This window comes from Solanum stenotomum, chromosome 5 (assembly GCF_019186545.1).
Source record: "Solanum stenotomum isolate F172 chromosome 5, ASM1918654v1, whole genome shotgun sequence".
NCBI lineage: Eukaryota > Viridiplantae > Streptophyta > Magnoliopsida > Solanales > Solanaceae > Solanum > Solanum stenotomum.
The window spans coordinates 31525597-31542555 of record NC_064286.1 but is presented as its reverse complement, the minus strand read 5'-3'; the positions used below and the strand labels follow the sequence as shown (position 1 = coordinate 31542555).

General features: G+C 33.3%; 1 long non-coding RNA gene and 1 pseudogene across 1 annotated transcript; both read right to left on the bottom strand.

Annotated features, from left to right (window-relative positions):
* Nucleotides 1-3231: 3231 nt before the first annotated feature.
* LOC125866186 (1-Cys peroxiredoxin A-like) lies at nt 3232-4952 on the bottom strand (annotated as a pseudogene).
* Nucleotides 4953-5900: 948 nt separating this feature from the next.
* On the bottom strand, nt 5901-16649 carry LOC125865658 (uncharacterized). The gene is made up of 3 exons (XR_007446377.1): nt 16361-16649; nt 6573-6637; nt 5901-6326 (listed from the first exon to the last, which is right to left on the bottom strand). It is a non-coding gene; the product is annotated as an uncharacterized LOC125865658 (long non-coding RNA).
* Nucleotides 16650-16959: the final 310 nt, after the last annotated feature.

Below are 16959 nucleotides of genomic sequence, written 5' to 3'. Positions count from 1 at the left end.
AAAACTATGATCAATTTGGTTGAAAACGTTATATGGTCAAAATAGAATTTAAAATTTTGCCGTTCAAAAATTCTTATTGCATGACACATATCATCATTTGTGAAATAGATCTCCAAAGCTATGATCAAATTTAGATTCACACAATTTAAGGAAAAATAATCAGATCTGTATCTTTATCATATATTAATTCATGTTAACTCATCATGTGTGATCATGCATCACATTTAACATAAATAAGACAGATATAAAGAATTATATTCATACTGAATCTCATTTTAATTTCAAAGAACAATTTTTAAAATCATTTTAACGACTTTAAAAAAATAATAACCACATGGTAATGAGTACTTCATATTAGGCCGTTATCAATAAACTTATCAAATTTCAGGTCAATTGGAGTCTATAAAGAATCTTTATTTCCAAAGCTATGACCAAATTCAAATTCAAGTGATTTAAGCATCTTTAGAATCTAAAACAACATGACCTACATTCTTATCACATATCAATTTGCGTTAAATCGCCATGTCAATTCAAGATAAATATAACTGACATGAAGAATGACCTTATCATATACAAATTAAATTTTAACTTCATGACAAACTACCTAAAATCCATCTAAACAATTTTCAATGAAACTATCAAATTTCAAGTCAATTAGAGATCATAAAATTCAAGACCGCCTAAACTATGATCAAATTTGAAAAATGATCGTTCTAGGTATAGTTAAAGATTAAAATAACTTGATTCAAATTTTCATTCTCTTTTAATAATTATCTCATGAGCACAAGGTATACGTCGTAACCTGTCTTTTGGCTAAGACACACAACTAACCCCGTTTAAACAAATTGTTCTCTTAATTAATACACTTGAGAATCCAAGATATTATATTTCTTCCTTTAAGACCGGTGAAAATCTTTCATATCTCTTCTCATGAATTAATTAGGCAATACTAGCATCTTAAAGATAAATCTCCAATCAAGAAAAAAATTCACCACTAGTATTCTCTTAGAACAATTTATACATGATACACTAAGAATATTTTAATGACTCAAATAAATAGATCACTATCGCAAATCCTATTTATTAATCATAACTCCCAATTCTCGTATTACAATCTCACATATATAAATATTAATTTTTTTTAATAATTTCAAATAAACAGACCACTTTAGTGATAACCATTTATTAATTATAAATTCTTAATATATACATTATAATATACTGTGAAAAAAATGCTCATATAATTTTAAAAAAATAATTCTATTTTTTTTATAAAAAAAAACACAAAATTAGATCAACTCTAATTAACCCCTTACACTGTTTTCGCAGGGGTTGTCCAATTGGGGCGACCATATTTTGTTTGGCATGTGCTTCTGAGATGAAAACCAATCAACACAAAACTATGGGAAAGACCCCATATATACTGCCATTAAAAAAACGGCAAAGTGTACTAGCATTGTTTCCCTCTTTTTCTAATTAATTAAATTTTGCTCAACCAAGTCAAACAAATATTTTAATTAATACATTAGCATGAAATCGTTGATGGCAAAGACGAGACTATAAATCACATGTTTACCCACGGTTCATGAATAAAACAAAAACCAGCCAACAAGGCAATTCTGCCACTAAACATGCACCGCCCAAAATTTTAGCTTTGCCACAACAAAATCAAACAATTAAGTTTTCACAAGATGGGTTTTAACCAACGCCAACAAAACTTATCGTCCCCATAATGTACTAACAATTCATGGAACTTAATTTGCAGGCACACTAGGTTATTTATTATAGAGGCAAGTGTGGCTCTTGATGCCAATTGTTGGAAAACTATATGCATAACGGAAGCATATCAGAATCTTACTGCTTATATGAAATAATAGATAACCAATAAAGTTTATGCTAGAACACAAACTTGTTGAAATTTAATTCAAGAATTACCTCTTGAAGCGTAAGCAGATACCTTCAAGCGAATCCCCAAATTAGATTGATCTTCAAACGAATCCACAAAATAGACGACAACTATGATCTTCTACAATGATCCCAAGTTCACATCCGAATTCTCTCAATACTTGGGTGGGAAAGTATGAATAGAAAACTAATCAATTTTTTTCTAGGTTAGGAGAATCTCTACTTATAGAGATTTCTTCCAATCCAAAGAGGAGAACAAAATCAATCTATTTTGAAAAAAAAACACACGCTTGTTTTCTTTTAAAACCAAACTCACGCCTGATTCTTCTTCTCCCCTTAGAAATAGGATTCCGAATTCTAGTTAAATATGAGCACTGTTAGGACCACAAAATTAATTACTGAGGCTTCCTATTATGGAAATAATTTATTTGAATTATTCTTACCATAATAAATTACAAATCATTCCACTAGAAATTTATAATTGCACTCCTCTATTTATATTTTGAAATTCTCCATTAAACACTTATGTAATCCCCATGTTAAGATTACAGATATTAATCAATAAATTAAATTACTGACGAATTTAATTCAATGATTAGTTTCCTTTAGAGCACTACTTAACTTATTTCATGTGTCGGATTCATAAATCCACTTGCAAGGTTTGACACGATGAAAACTAGTTTCTCAAAAAGACATATCAATCAATCTCTATAACGAGACATGGATTCCATCAACTAACTTATTATTTCACCAATATATATTATTATCATCCAATCTATCAGACATATTGACCTATCTTAGAATCTCACCTTTTAATAAATCAAAACGATAATTAATATATACAAATCATAATAGTATATCAGCATTGAGAATATAAGTAGATTCAATAGTTTAGAGAATATGTTTTTGTCAGTCAGTCTAAAACAACTATCTCTAATCGGTCCCGTTCAATACATACAAAATGTACTAGCACAAGAAGTTGGAACTATACCGTTCCATAATCAAGATAAATTACATATAATCTTGTGCTACAATCGTACCAATGACATGCTCAATTTCCATCCTAGATTGTGAACAAAAATTTTATACTTATAAAAACCGATGATTTAATTCTCTGTGTATAAGCTAAAACTCTACACACTAAATCATCTTACTATATAAGTAAACAGACACCATAAACAAATATATGATCTATTAAAATTGAATAAATATTTATTCTATAATAAATATTATATCTTAACATATGATTAATAGTATATATCCCAACAAATATAACTACTACTGATTTCCTCTTTACATTACATACTGTAAATAAAAGGATATTATTTAAACTTTGGTGAAGCGGAGGTAACACTTGCCAGATGGAAGATTGGCAGTGTCAAAACCCTGTGAAAACATCTCCCTTGCTTCTTCATTGGAGACACCGGGTGCTATCACCACCGGCTCTCCCGGTTTCCAGTTTGCTGGGGTTGCAACTTTGTCTCTTCCAGTGCTTGCTGGGTACAGAAAGCTATATATATTAGAATCATGTTCCATTATATATATTTCTTTCAAAAATTGAACTAATTAAATCATAACCGTATCCATTTCAACCCGCCAAATATATAGCTTTTGAATTTGAAGTGATCAGTAAGTGCCCAAATTCAATCCAACCGTTTAAAATTACCTTCTTGTCAGGGCCTACGATGTGAAGGGCACGAGAAGGAAGCTTATTGCCAGAGGAATCTTTCTCATCAGGATCCACCATGTTGAGTTGCTTAATCAATTCTCTCTTCAGATCAGCAATGATTGGGTATGTCACTTTCTGCCAAAAAGAAGCTGCTACTTGTAAGGAAGAAAAAAGAAAAAAAATTGTATATATGTTATACGTACGTTATAAGCTTCAATATCCTTGATCCATTCATTATGAGACTGAACATTATCACAAGAAAGTCCCACAAGTTTAAGTCCTCTCTCAGCGAACTTGCTAGCATATATAATCAGCCATCATAGCCAGCTCCGTAGTGCATACTGGCGTGAAATCACCTGCATGCATCCAAACACCACATTATGACTGCCCAACGCGGATACAGTCGGATATGAGTGGATGGAAAACCATGAAATACTCAACTTGAGTCGAATATGAGTGGATGGAAAACCAGAAATACTCAACTTGAGTCATATTTAAATACTTTTCGTATTTTGAGAGTCAAACAGTTTAAGTTTGACCAGAAATTTCACATAAAATCTTTAATTTTTTAAAATGAAATTTATATATTTGTAAACTACGTACTATAAATCACAATAATTGATAATTCAAAATTTTAAAAAGATCTATAAAAAACTTACCGTAAAAAATAGACTTGTTTAAATCTCGAAATCCAAAAAGTGCCACATAAATGAAAAGAGAGAGTAATTTAATATGGATAAATATGAATAGGGATCTTATTTTCAAAAAGCAAAATCTTTTACCCCTCCCCTCCAGATAAAAATTAAAACTTTTTCGAAATTTATTTTTTACTACCCAACCACCCCCGCTCCTATCTCCTAAAAATGTAAGAAATTAAATTTTGTGTTTTATAATTTTTTTTTTAATCCCCATCCCTCCCCTAGCACCTCCCCCCAAAAAAAAAAGTTTAATTTATTTTTTAAAAATTCTAGATTTTTTTTTTCTTACCTCATGACCTCACCCATCCTACCGCAACCACGTAGCTCCAATAAATGTTAACACCATTCTTTCTTTTATGAATGGAGAATAAAAAATAACTTTCAAATTTTAAAGGGTGTAACATTGCACATAAATTTTAAAATAAGAAAGTAATATATGTCATATCACCATCAAAGAGAAGTTATAAAATGAACAAAAGTGGAAGTAACTTTTTTTAATCATTCATATAGCCTATAGGTATAAAAAGTATTAGGTAGTGCAGAAAAATTAAAGTAATTTAACCTGGATGAGAAAATAGAATGGTGTAGCTATCACCAGCATAGTCATGGAGTGTCATCTTTCCATGGTTTGTTTCTACTTGAAGATTAGGAAGGTCATCTCTAATAGTAAGGCCTGGCATTGTTTTTTTCTCTTTTATTAATTAATTTCAACTCAAAATACTTTTTTACAAACACGTTACTTTCATTTCTAATAATATAATTATAAAAATTACTCAAATACACATCTTATTTTACTATAATAAAATCCTATGTGCACATCGGCCGGCAGCCTACCACCTCTGGTGGGGGGCCTGCAAATTACTACTACCGATTTTCCTTGCTTACCTTCAGTCAAGAACGTTGAGCCGATTGGAAATACTAGTTTGCCTTTTACTTTTGCAGATTTGATAAATCTAAACAATGCACAAGTCCATCAAAATGCTTCTTTGAGGAAGGAGATCACCATAGTGGAAGGGATTCCATTGATTAAGTGGACAGAGAAGGAAGTTAATCTAATGAACCAAATTGAAAGACTCCAATATGCTGTTATTGGAAAATTCACGTTTGATTGGGCAGATTTAGATGAATTGAGGAAGATTATCCCTCAACAATGTGGGGTGAAAGGAAGTTGTCAAATTGGATTATTCCGTAGTAAGCATTTATTGATTCGGTTATCCAAAGAAGAAGACTTTGTTAATCTAATCTCGAAAGGCGCTGTTTATCTCACATGTAAAGATGGGTATTTCTATCTCATGCGAACACTTATCTATGATTCGAAATTCAAAGTCAATGAGGAAACATCTATGGCCATGGCATGGATCTCTTTTCCTAATCTTCTGCCTACTTTCTTTGTTAAAGAGTGTCTATTCTCTTTGGCATCAGCCGTAGGAAAACCTATTCAATTGGATCAAGCTACCATTAACAAGACAAGACCGAGTTGTGCTCGGGTGAAGGTACTAGTTGATCTAAAAGGAACTTTTCCCAAATCATGCATATAAACATTGAGGATGAAGATTCTGGAGAAATAAGGACAAATGTAGTTGACATTCAATATGATTATGTACCCAAGTATTGTGGTGAGTGCAAAATGCAAGGTCATGACAGGCACAATTGTAGGAAGATTAATCAAGTAAAAAGTATAGAAAAGCCATCGGAACCGGACCATTCGCAAGAAACGCAGAAGCAACAGGTGCATACATTTCAGAAAGGAAAAGCTAGGGTCCTTTCCAGTGACAAAATAGTGGGGGATCCAGGGAAGTGGAATGTTGTGCGAGACAATCGCAAACTAGTCAATCGGGACAACACACTCCCCATTAATGTGGCGAACAAATTTCAAGCACTTAATCAAGAAGAGGAGATACAAGCAATGGTAACAAATGGTAAAGTCGAAAAGACAATTGATGTAGAAGCTAATCAAAAAGATAAAGATGACAGGAACATGACTTCAAAGGAGTGGGTTACAAAATCCTTTGGAGCAATATTACCAACTCATGATACCGACCAATCAGCAAGCCCTGCAAAACATCATGTTTTACAATATGCACAAAATAAAGAGAAAGAGGTGGAGGATAAAGAAATATTTGTTGGAGAGCAATCTGGCCGAGATAATTATCAGAAAGATGTAATAAATGGTGACTATGAGGAGGAGGATAAAAATTCACCTGGGAACTGTTTGGGTACATATGGCTCTGCAAAACAACAAGGTTTCGATAAAATACAAGAATTAGTAGAGAGTCGTGATGCACGAGACAAAGAAGAACCTGAGAATCAATCTTTTATGGATTCAACCTTCGAGATTGACAACGACATATCTAGAGGAAAATGCCTGCATGTAGATGAAAACAATGATGAGAATGAGTTCAACTCGAACATTGTAAGTAATACATCAAAGCAAAAGTTTGATTTGGAGTTACAATTGCTGACAAGTGAGCATGAACACCACAACAACAATAAAGAAATAGCTCAAATACATTCAACAAGACAAAATGAAGAATCCCTTGTGGTTATGGTTAATACAGAATCTCCAAATAAAGTTTTACATGATATACTTACTCACAAGCAAGGAGACTCAAACTTGGAAGACTTGGAGGGGGTTAAGGTGACTGAAAATTTTTACTCTGATTCTAATGATGAGTGGTTTTTAAATGATGGAGATCTGTCACCAAGAGCTATTAAAGCTATTAAATCTGCAAGGAAAGGAAAAAAACAAGGACATGGAGATATATCACAACCAGTAAGGGTGCAACCAAAGAGACAGGTCTCATCCCTTTTTGCAAAATGATAATGAATGCACTCATTTGGAATATAAGGTCAGTGAGGACACAAAATGCCTTTCAGAGGGTGCAAATGTTACATTATCATCACAAGTTTGCTTTTGTTGCATTATTAGAGCCTTTTCAAGCAGTTAGACACATCAACAAGTATAGAAGAAGATTAAAAATGCCATTGGGGGCTCATAATAACAATGGAAAGATTTGGTTATTAACACTACAAGAAAATGGCTTATTAGGGACCATTATTTTACGGCAAGACAAAAAACTGGTCCCTAGAAGTATGGTTATAGCGACATATTTTTTCGCTGATCCCTAAAGGTATATTTATAGAGACGAGGTTTTTTTCTAGTCCCTATTTTGTCAATTTTATTTCTTTTTTAGAGAAAAGAATAAATCTGGTCCGTAAAACAATGAACACTTGGCCACTAACTAATGCTCTAAATTGTGTGGGATAAAGAAGCCAATTTGTTTAACCACTAAAAGAGTTAAAAGAAAAAACAAATTAAAGTATTTTAAGGATCAAAGAAATAAAAATAGGCCATCTCTCCAAAACCCTAAGACCAAAGTCGCGATTAATCTCCATCTATGGCGTTTCATTGCCATTTACTTACTGATTTTCTCAATAAAAGTAACAATTTCTTTTGCCCATCCTTAATTTCTTTCATTGTTGCGTTATCCCCTCCTAATTTCCTCTACTATGGTAATGAAGGTAATATCAATTTTGACTATCAATCGGCTTCATCTTCCAGGAAATTTCCCTCGTTTTGGCACCATGGTAATTTTACTGGAGTAATACTTCCTATTCTTCTTATTTTCCTTTTAAAGTATCCAATTTTTTAACAACAAATAGGTGTTTGAATAGCTTCAACCTTTGAATTTGGATTTCAAATCCGTGCTTCCTACATCATTTCAGTTTGAACCCTAGTATTTTATTTTATAAATATTGAACTCCTCTTCATTATTGGATATGACTTTTACACCCCTAAAACTTGAATTTCATTTGCTTTGCTGAACATGGAGTTTTATTCAAGAGATTAGAGCGGATGATTGTATTTTCGATTATTTAGTCCCTTTTATTATTTGTCCCATTTAGTGTGAGTTCTGTTGGTTCTAAGACGAGATAGAATGAAGAAAAAATATCAATTCGACACTCCAGTTTTTGCATCAAAAGAGGTCGTTCTCCCTTTTTCATTGTGATAGTTTTTTTTTATTCAATTTTGGATAGTTCATAACTTGTTTGGTTTAATGTAATCAGGGAAATGAGGTGTTAGCCTCACTTTAGTTTTGTGTGTGAAACATGAGTTGATGTTTCTTACAGTTTTGTTCATGTCATTTAAACATGAACTTGTTACTTTTTTACTTTTTTAGTTTCTCACTTTAGATATGAATTTTATTTAATCCTTTTTTCCTGTTTATTTAAAATATCAACTTGACATTTCCATTTGTGTTTAATCTCCATGTTCTCTGCCTCAGTTCATTTTGTCTATAAGTTTGGAACTTGTTGTTTTGTGTGAATTAAATGAGATTTACCAAAATCAGTTTTTCTTGTATGAAGATCTTCGTAACAGTTTTTCTTGTTTGATTAAGGAAAAATGATTTCTAAAGAGGATAACAAGTTTGAATTTTTTGTTTGATCACGGTCCTTGGGAGTGAATTAGACTTGAATAATTTTTATGTTCGTGTTGATCTCAACTTACAAAAATTTCAGAATTTGGTCCAAGTATTAGAAAATAGTTTAGGATATTATCCTTGTTGGTTATTTTGTTTTATTCAATACAATTTTCAGAAATTAAACAAGGTGATTTCTTGTGAATATGTTGGTTTTATTTATATGTTTGTCAAGAGTATACTACACTCTCCAGTTTCAAACCCTCATTTGTTTTCTATTCCTCACTTGTTGTTGCTATTGATATGCCAGCTGGAAGCTATGTCATATTATGGAATCAACTTAGCCTTCTCTAGTGACCTGCCATGTCTAAGGTTTTGAAAAGCTTTTTGGATCTTCCGCAGCGTTAGAATAACAGGGGCGCTCCCTAGTTGCATGTATATTTTTCTCTCTATGCTTATGGTAAGTCCTTCAAAGTTTATGTTTTTAAAAGCATCATGAAGTTAACACTCTTCTTTTCATGTGGTGATTGTCTAGCTGTTAAATCATAGCCATTAATCTGAATAGGTTCTTGCAATTCATGTTATTTGAAATAATGTGGCTCAACAAGTTCTCTGCATTTGAAAATAGGCTCCTAAATTTCAAATTTGATTAGTTAACTTATCTCCATTCGATAAATGATTTCTAGGATTTCTTGATTATATTAAGAAATTGTCCTTATGGATACATATGCTCGTAACTTTCTTGGAACATTATTTTGGGGACAAGATGACGTTGGTTGTTGAAAAAAGTTGTCATATATCGAAAGTTGATAAGAAATAAAACCTACACTTATGTTAGTGATATTCCTAAATGTTAAGACTCCTAGGGAAAAGTGCAGATTTTGTCCAAAAAGAAATAGTATCATACCATGTTAAGGGGTCACTATTGGGTTGGCTGAGCTCAAAATTGAGATATTCTTAAATCTCCACAATAGGAAATGCAATTAGTGGTGTTTCTAGTGAGAACCTAGTACAGAGTCTAGAATGAAGGAATTTACATTTTCATTTTCGTTTTGCTCTCTTGTTTGAAGTATTTGATGTTTCTTCTTGTATTGAAGGAACTCAAGAGTGCATTAAAAGATTTTAAGGCTAACATCATATTCACAACATCTTATAGTTGAAGACTCTTAACTTATTGCGGCTTAACACACAGTTGCTTGCATATCAACTGTGTAAATCCCATCCCCTAACTTGTCTACTTGTTGATTATTGAAATACATACCTCTTGAATAAAACAATATGTTGGATATAACATTCTTATCCCTTGAATATTTAGCTGAAGCTAATTTAGGGACTGTATGACTGATAAACTTATAATATCCCTCCCTTAAAGTCTTTTTGGGTGAAGATTTAGGAGTACCTGTTAGAAATGTGATTCAGTTACTGTCTTTCAGATGGTCATAACCTTTGAACTCTATTTTTTTTGTGAAAGCTACACCAATGTTTTGTTTTACTGCAATTTCTCCAGCTTGTCCAAATTTCACAGTGCTTAATTCACAATTGCTTTAGGATTATAGAGTGAGAGAAGAAATATATCCAAATTTAGTTTATAGAATTTGCCGCTAATTTAGTTAATTGTTCATTTTGTGATGTTATTGAATGACTTATTGCAAAGTATCAATCTATTGATTGACAATGTACATAACATGTGTACATAATTAGATTTTTATCAATTTTTGGTAGTTCCACTAAACTTGAGCTTATATAAACTGCTATAAAAGACATAGAAAATGACTAGGATATCTTATGGTGTTGTACTAAAACCTTGAATAGCATCCTTGATAGTTTATTTCTCATTCTACCATTTCCTGAATTCTTCTTGTCCACTTATTCTTGTAGACAATTCAGAAATATAGCAACTGCTCATATTAAAGTGAACATAAGATGATGAGAAATGCAAGAATTAACTTTTTCAAAGTAAACTATAGAAAAGTTAGTTCGTTTGTTTCAAGTATTGTTGGTTGTACTGCTATCATTCATCATTCAAATTTTTCATATCATGACATATCACCGTACTTTTTTTCTTATGATTCTAGCTCATCGATAGTTGCTGCTTGATATGGACTTCTATTCTACCTGTGTTAAGCTCTAATGTCTACTCTTGTGCTTTCGGATTTCCTCAGGTATTTTTCTACTCTTATTTCCTTTCTAAGGTCTTTCTTTTATATATGTTACTCTTGTTATAGAAAAAGTACTTCATATTGTTGAAAAGAACTATAACTTTTTTCCTTTCTTTCCTCTTTTGTTTTCCCATGGCACTTGTTCATCTCACTGTCCTTCTTGTTCCTTTTCCTTGCCATTACGTATCTTTATGTTGCTTGAAATCTTATGTATGATTGAGTATTAGCAGTAACTTTATCAAATTTTCTTCTTTTGTTATGAAAATATGTTGTATTAATGGAAGTTGCAGAGTAACTAGGAACAAAAATTCCAGATTGCAATATCTTATTTTTTGTCTACACTTAAGTATATTGTGTGATTTGGCTGTGCATATTATTCTTTTTTCTAAGCAAATTTTATTTTGTACGTTCCACAGGATTTGGATATTTCAGTTTACAAGTCGAGATGCAAGTTTGAAAACATTAAACAAGTTTTGTCAAATCAGTCATCCTTCGCTTGGATAGTTTGGCAAAATATTTCATTATATATTTAGAGACGTTATTTTTTTTGGCTAATGAGTTGAATAAATATAGTATTGTGACTAAATTTTTGTAATTCATTCTGCACATGCCATGGTAATCTATTGTTTTAAATAATACAATCGATAATTTTGTTTATATGCATTTGATTATGTATATTTAAAATTTTATAATATCTTCGAAAATAAGCATGTATTATTGTCTTTAATATCATATTATAAATAAATTATTTGTGGCAAGAATGTAAAGTCACTTTTAGGGACGAGTATTGCTTCAGTCCTTAAAGCTCTTTAAGGACCAGATTTTTGGTCCCACAAGGTATTAAAGACTAGTTCAGCTATTCTTGAAATTAGTGTTTAAGGACCAGAAACGTGGTCGCTAAAAGGTTTTAGGGACTAGAATTATACTAGTTGTAAAAGCATTTCAAGGACCAGTACGAAAATCCCGTCCCTATAAGTCTTTAGCGACGGAGCCGGTAGGGATGGGTTTTTCCTGTCCCTATTGGTATTTAGGGACCAGAATGGTACTTTTAGGGACCATTTTCCTGGTCCCTATTAGCCGTTTTTCTTGTAGTGTTACTAATCACGGCTTTGATGTTTCAGTGGTGAGTAATTCAGATCAGCAGCTCACTGTATTGATGAAAAACCACTTCATCGCTCTAAGTTTTTATGCTACTATAGTATATGCTAAGTGTGATAGCAATCTGAGGTTGAATCTATGGGAAGAGCTATATTCTATTTCTACTGGGATGGATAGACCTTGGTTGATAGGTGGGGATTTCAATGTGGTTCTTAATGGAGAAGAGAAGATTGGTGGAGTACCAGTAGTTGCTGCAGATATTGATGACTTCAAGACATGTATTGAATCTTGCGATCTTTCACAAGTACCATTTTAAGGAAGTCCTTTTACTTGGTGGAATAGTCGAGCAGACGATGATTGTATTTTTGAAAGATTAGATAGAATACTGATAAATGCAGAGATGCAAAATATTTTTGCTCAGTTAGAGATTGATCACTTGCCCAGAGTAGGATCAGACCATGCTCCAATGTTAGTGTTTTGTGCAGATGGAGGTGCAAATAAAAAGAAACCTTTCAGGTTCTTGAATTTTTGGACTGAGCATGAATCTTTTAAAGAATTGGTTAGATTGAATTGGGATTCTCAGAGTTCATTTAACCTTTTTTTAGACTTTAAAAGAAAGATCAAGAAAATTAAAACGGCACTAACAATGTGGAGTAGAGAGACTTATGGGGATATTTTTCAGCAACTTATCATAAGAGAGGAGATTCTAGAATTAAAGAAAAATTATTTGAAGAAGACTCCTCTAGTGAAAATAGATATATCATGCAAAGAGCAAAAGCTGAATATAATCGATATCTACACTTTGAAGAGCTTTTTTGGCAACAAAAAGCTGGATATGATTGATTTGAAAATGGGGATAGGAATACCAGATTCTTCCACAGTCTGGTGAAAGGAAGAAGACAAAAGGGGAGAGTAAATAAAATTCAAAATTCACAGGGGGAGTGGTTACAAGAAGAAGGGACTATTGCTAATGAAGCAGTAGAGCATTTCCATAGACATTTTCAACAGAAAGGTGATGTTACTAATTTTCCTTTATTGTCTCACATCTCTGAATTAGTTACTGAGGAAGAGAACACAGCTTTGTGTTCTAATCAAGTTTTAGAAGACGTGAAAAAAGCAGTGTTTAAGCTAAGTGCAGACAGTGCCAGGGGCCCTGATGGGTTAACAGGTAAATTTTTTCAGGAGTGCTGGGATATAGTTAGTGGTGATATTTTAAGAATGGTATAAGATTTTTTTGCTGGCAATACCCTTCCGAAATCCATTACACATACTAATCTGGTTCTCATACCAAAGAAGGCACATGTACAAACCTTCTCTGATATGAGACCTATTAGTTTGAGTAATTTTGTGAACAAGATCTTGTCTAGGATTATTCATGATAGGCTGGAAGATATATTACCTAAACTGATTTCTTCAAATCAGTCTGGTTTTATTAAAGGAAGAAGTATTATTGAAAATGTTCTACTAGCTCAAGAGATGGTAACTGACATTACTAAAATAGGGAAGCCTGTTAATGTTGTCATTAAATTGGACATGGCTAAAGCATATGATAGAGTGTCTTGGTTTTTTCTGATGAAGGTCTTGAGGAAGATGGGCTTTGATTCAAGATTTACAGATATGATATGGAGACTTATTGCTAACAATTACTACTCAGTCCTTATTAATGGCCAATCACATGGTTTCTTTCATTCTACAAGGGTGTGAAGCAAGGAGGCCCTCTCTCTCCGGCCCTATTTATTCTAGCAGCTGAAGTTCTTTCTAGAGCTCTAAATTCTTTATTTGATGATCCTCAGTATGTGGGCTATGGTTTGCCTAAATGGAGTACAAACTTAAATCATTTAGCTTATGCAGATGATACCATTATATTTGCATCAACTAATGAGTACTCCTTAGGAAGAATAATGGTTGTTTTACAGGAATATGAGCATCAATCTGGCCAAAAGGTGAACAAAGACAAGAGTTTTTTTTTATTTGCATCAAAATGTAGCAGCAAGAATTCCAACCTTAGTGGAGTAGTGTGTTGGAATGAACAAGGGTTCTTTTCCTATGAAGTATTTGGGATGTCCTATCACCCATACAAAAAAAAGAAAAGAACACTATGCAGAGCTGATTGAAAGAGTTAAAGGTAAACTACAAGTATGGAAAGGAAGGATGTTATCTTTTGGTGGTAAAGAAGTTCTACTTTCTAGTGTTTTGCAAAGGATTCCTATATATGTATTATCTGCAATCACTCCTCCTATATGTGTGATCAAGGAATTACATAAGATCTTTGCTAAATTTTTTTGGAGTAATAAAGAGTCTGGTAGGAGTAAACATTGGGCTGAATGGGTCAAAGTCTGTCTACCAAAGCAGGAAGGGGGGCTTGGTTTTAGATCATTATTTGAAGTTTCTCAGGCCTTATATGCTAAATTGTGGTGGAAATTTAGGACACAAAACAATTTGTGGTCCAACTTCTTTTGGAACAAATATTGCAAGAAACAAATTCCTTCTCTTGTGCAATGGAAAAGAGGTTCTCAAATCTGGAAACATATGCTTGAAAATAGAGATGTTATTGAACAACATTTGTGGTGGGAACCTAGGGGTGGAACTTCTTCCATTTGGTATGATAATTGGTCCAATCTTGGGCCTTTGCACTTACATCAGTTAGGCACCCCAACATGTCACCCCATGAGAGATATATGGGACCTTTTTAATGAGGAGGGCTGGAATTTTGATGCTCTTCACGATGCTGTTCCTGAATATGTAGTGGATCATATCACACATAATATAAGGTTTCTACGGTTGGAAGATTTAGTGGACAAACCTTGGTGGACTAAATCTAGTACTGGATATTTCAGTGTTAAGAGTGTTTGGGAACTGCTAAGGAAAAAGGAGAATGTCAATGAAGATTTCAAATCTTTATGGGTGAAAGGTTTACCTTTGAAGTTCTCATTTCTAGCCTGGAGGATTTGGCGAGGAAAAGTACCTGTGGCTAATGTCATTCATGCTTGGAATCCTAATATCTCTAAGAATTGCAGGTGTTGTAACATTCCTGAGAACGAGTCTATTAATCATTTGTTCTTGAGAGGAGAGATTGCAACCAGAATATGGTCATATTACTCTAGAGCGGCTGGAATAATTGGGGTCATGTTGAATGTAAAATAGATGGTGAGAAAATGGTGGTCTACTGATGGTAACTACAGGATAAAGCTAGTTTATCAGGCTATTCCTATAGTTATAATGTGGTTTTTGTGGAAGAGGAGAAATACTATATTAAATGGTGGATCTTATTCGGTTGGAAAGGTGATATGGGAAATTAATAACACTATTCTGAAGTTCATTAAGCTTCGATGTAAGGGCAATTTTGGTTTGAATAATTGCCTCTAATTGTGCAGTATTTGGAAGGGTATAGCGTAGTCTATAACTTCAAAGTGGTGAAATGGGTTCCACCTCCGATAAATTGGTTTAAGGGTAATACTGATGGTGCTTCTAAGGGCAACCCTGGACCTAGTTCAGCTGCTTTTTGTATTAGGGATCATGAAGGAAATCTAATTGTAGCTAAAGAGGTCAGACTTCAGGAGACCACCAATTTGATTGCAGAAGCCATAGCCATAAGAGAATGTTTGGTGTTTTGTAGAGACAATATGTTGTCTCAGATTATTATTGAGACAAATTCTCTAGCAATGGTTCATATTCTAGAGGGACAATGGGAAACTCCATGGAGTGTGGCTTTGGAAGTCAGATTCATTCAGAATTTGAAGGGAATTGTGTCGGCAAGAGTACAACATTCCCTCAGGGAAGGAATTACTCTTGCTGATTATTTTGCTAACTTATTTTTTTATTTTGCAGGTAACTATCAACTTAATTTTGTACAAGAAGTTCCCAATGAAGGCAAAAAGATTATATACATGGATAAAAATGGTACTCCTAATATCAGAAGATTTTTAGCGGAATCAATTTGTTGATTTACTACTTGATGCAAATTTAACTTTTTGAGAGGAATACCAGTTTAAAACATAGTATTTAGTGACTACAGTAATGTCTGAAGAAATTTCGTTACGGTTTGTGTGTTTCGCACCTGGTGAGGGCTTTGAGGTGTCCAAGGAATACCTAACCAAGACATTATTATCAATACTGGGTGCTTGTTTTAATATCTGTACTGCTGCATTTTGAATCTGCAAAGAGATTACATGGTATCATCTCTGTCAAGATTGTCCTCTAAAAGTGTGATTTATTTTTTAGACAAAAATTTAGATGGTGGTATTAATTTCTTTTGAGATTCAATCCATCAAATTTTAGTTTAGAAAATTTATACATAAATTTAGAGATGACTGTAGATTGTTTTATTCCATCACATCAGCATAAAGGCACGATCTAGTGTATGCATAGTGACGATTTCAATAGATCTAGTAGTATCTGATAATTTCTTACCTGAAGTAAGATCTTTTATGTCGTCTGCTTAGAGAACACTCATCGATCTTGAAGCTCTGACGTTCCTAGCTCTAATTGCGAGATAGAGAAGAGTGAATTTCTTTTCATTTTCAGCTAGAAGTGAAGATGGAGATTATCTTTGATAGCGGTGCTTTCTCCGGGGGTTGGACGACGACAAGTAGCTCACACGCTTAATTATGGTGCTTCCTCTGGGGATTAGAAAATAACAACAACCTTGTCTTCCTTCTTGATCCGCTTCTTCCAGCAGATATGTTCAAGATATGTTACAGTGACCTTTCCACTATCTTTGTTCATTTGGTCCTTTTTCTTATTTTATTTTGTCTTATTGGACAAGGCCACTTTTGGGCCTGATCTTGTACAGTTGGTTATATTTTGCAATAAAAGGGGTCTAAGCCCGACTTTAAATTAAAAAAAAAAAAAATTACTATAATTCCTTATTATTTAAAAAAATTTCAAAAGATACATCACTTCTCTTCCGCTAATACATATCTATCTCTCTCGAATACATCATTTCCCTCTCTCTCCGATACATCCCTACCTCTCTAGGGTACATCCCTAATCCTCTCTGATACATCTCT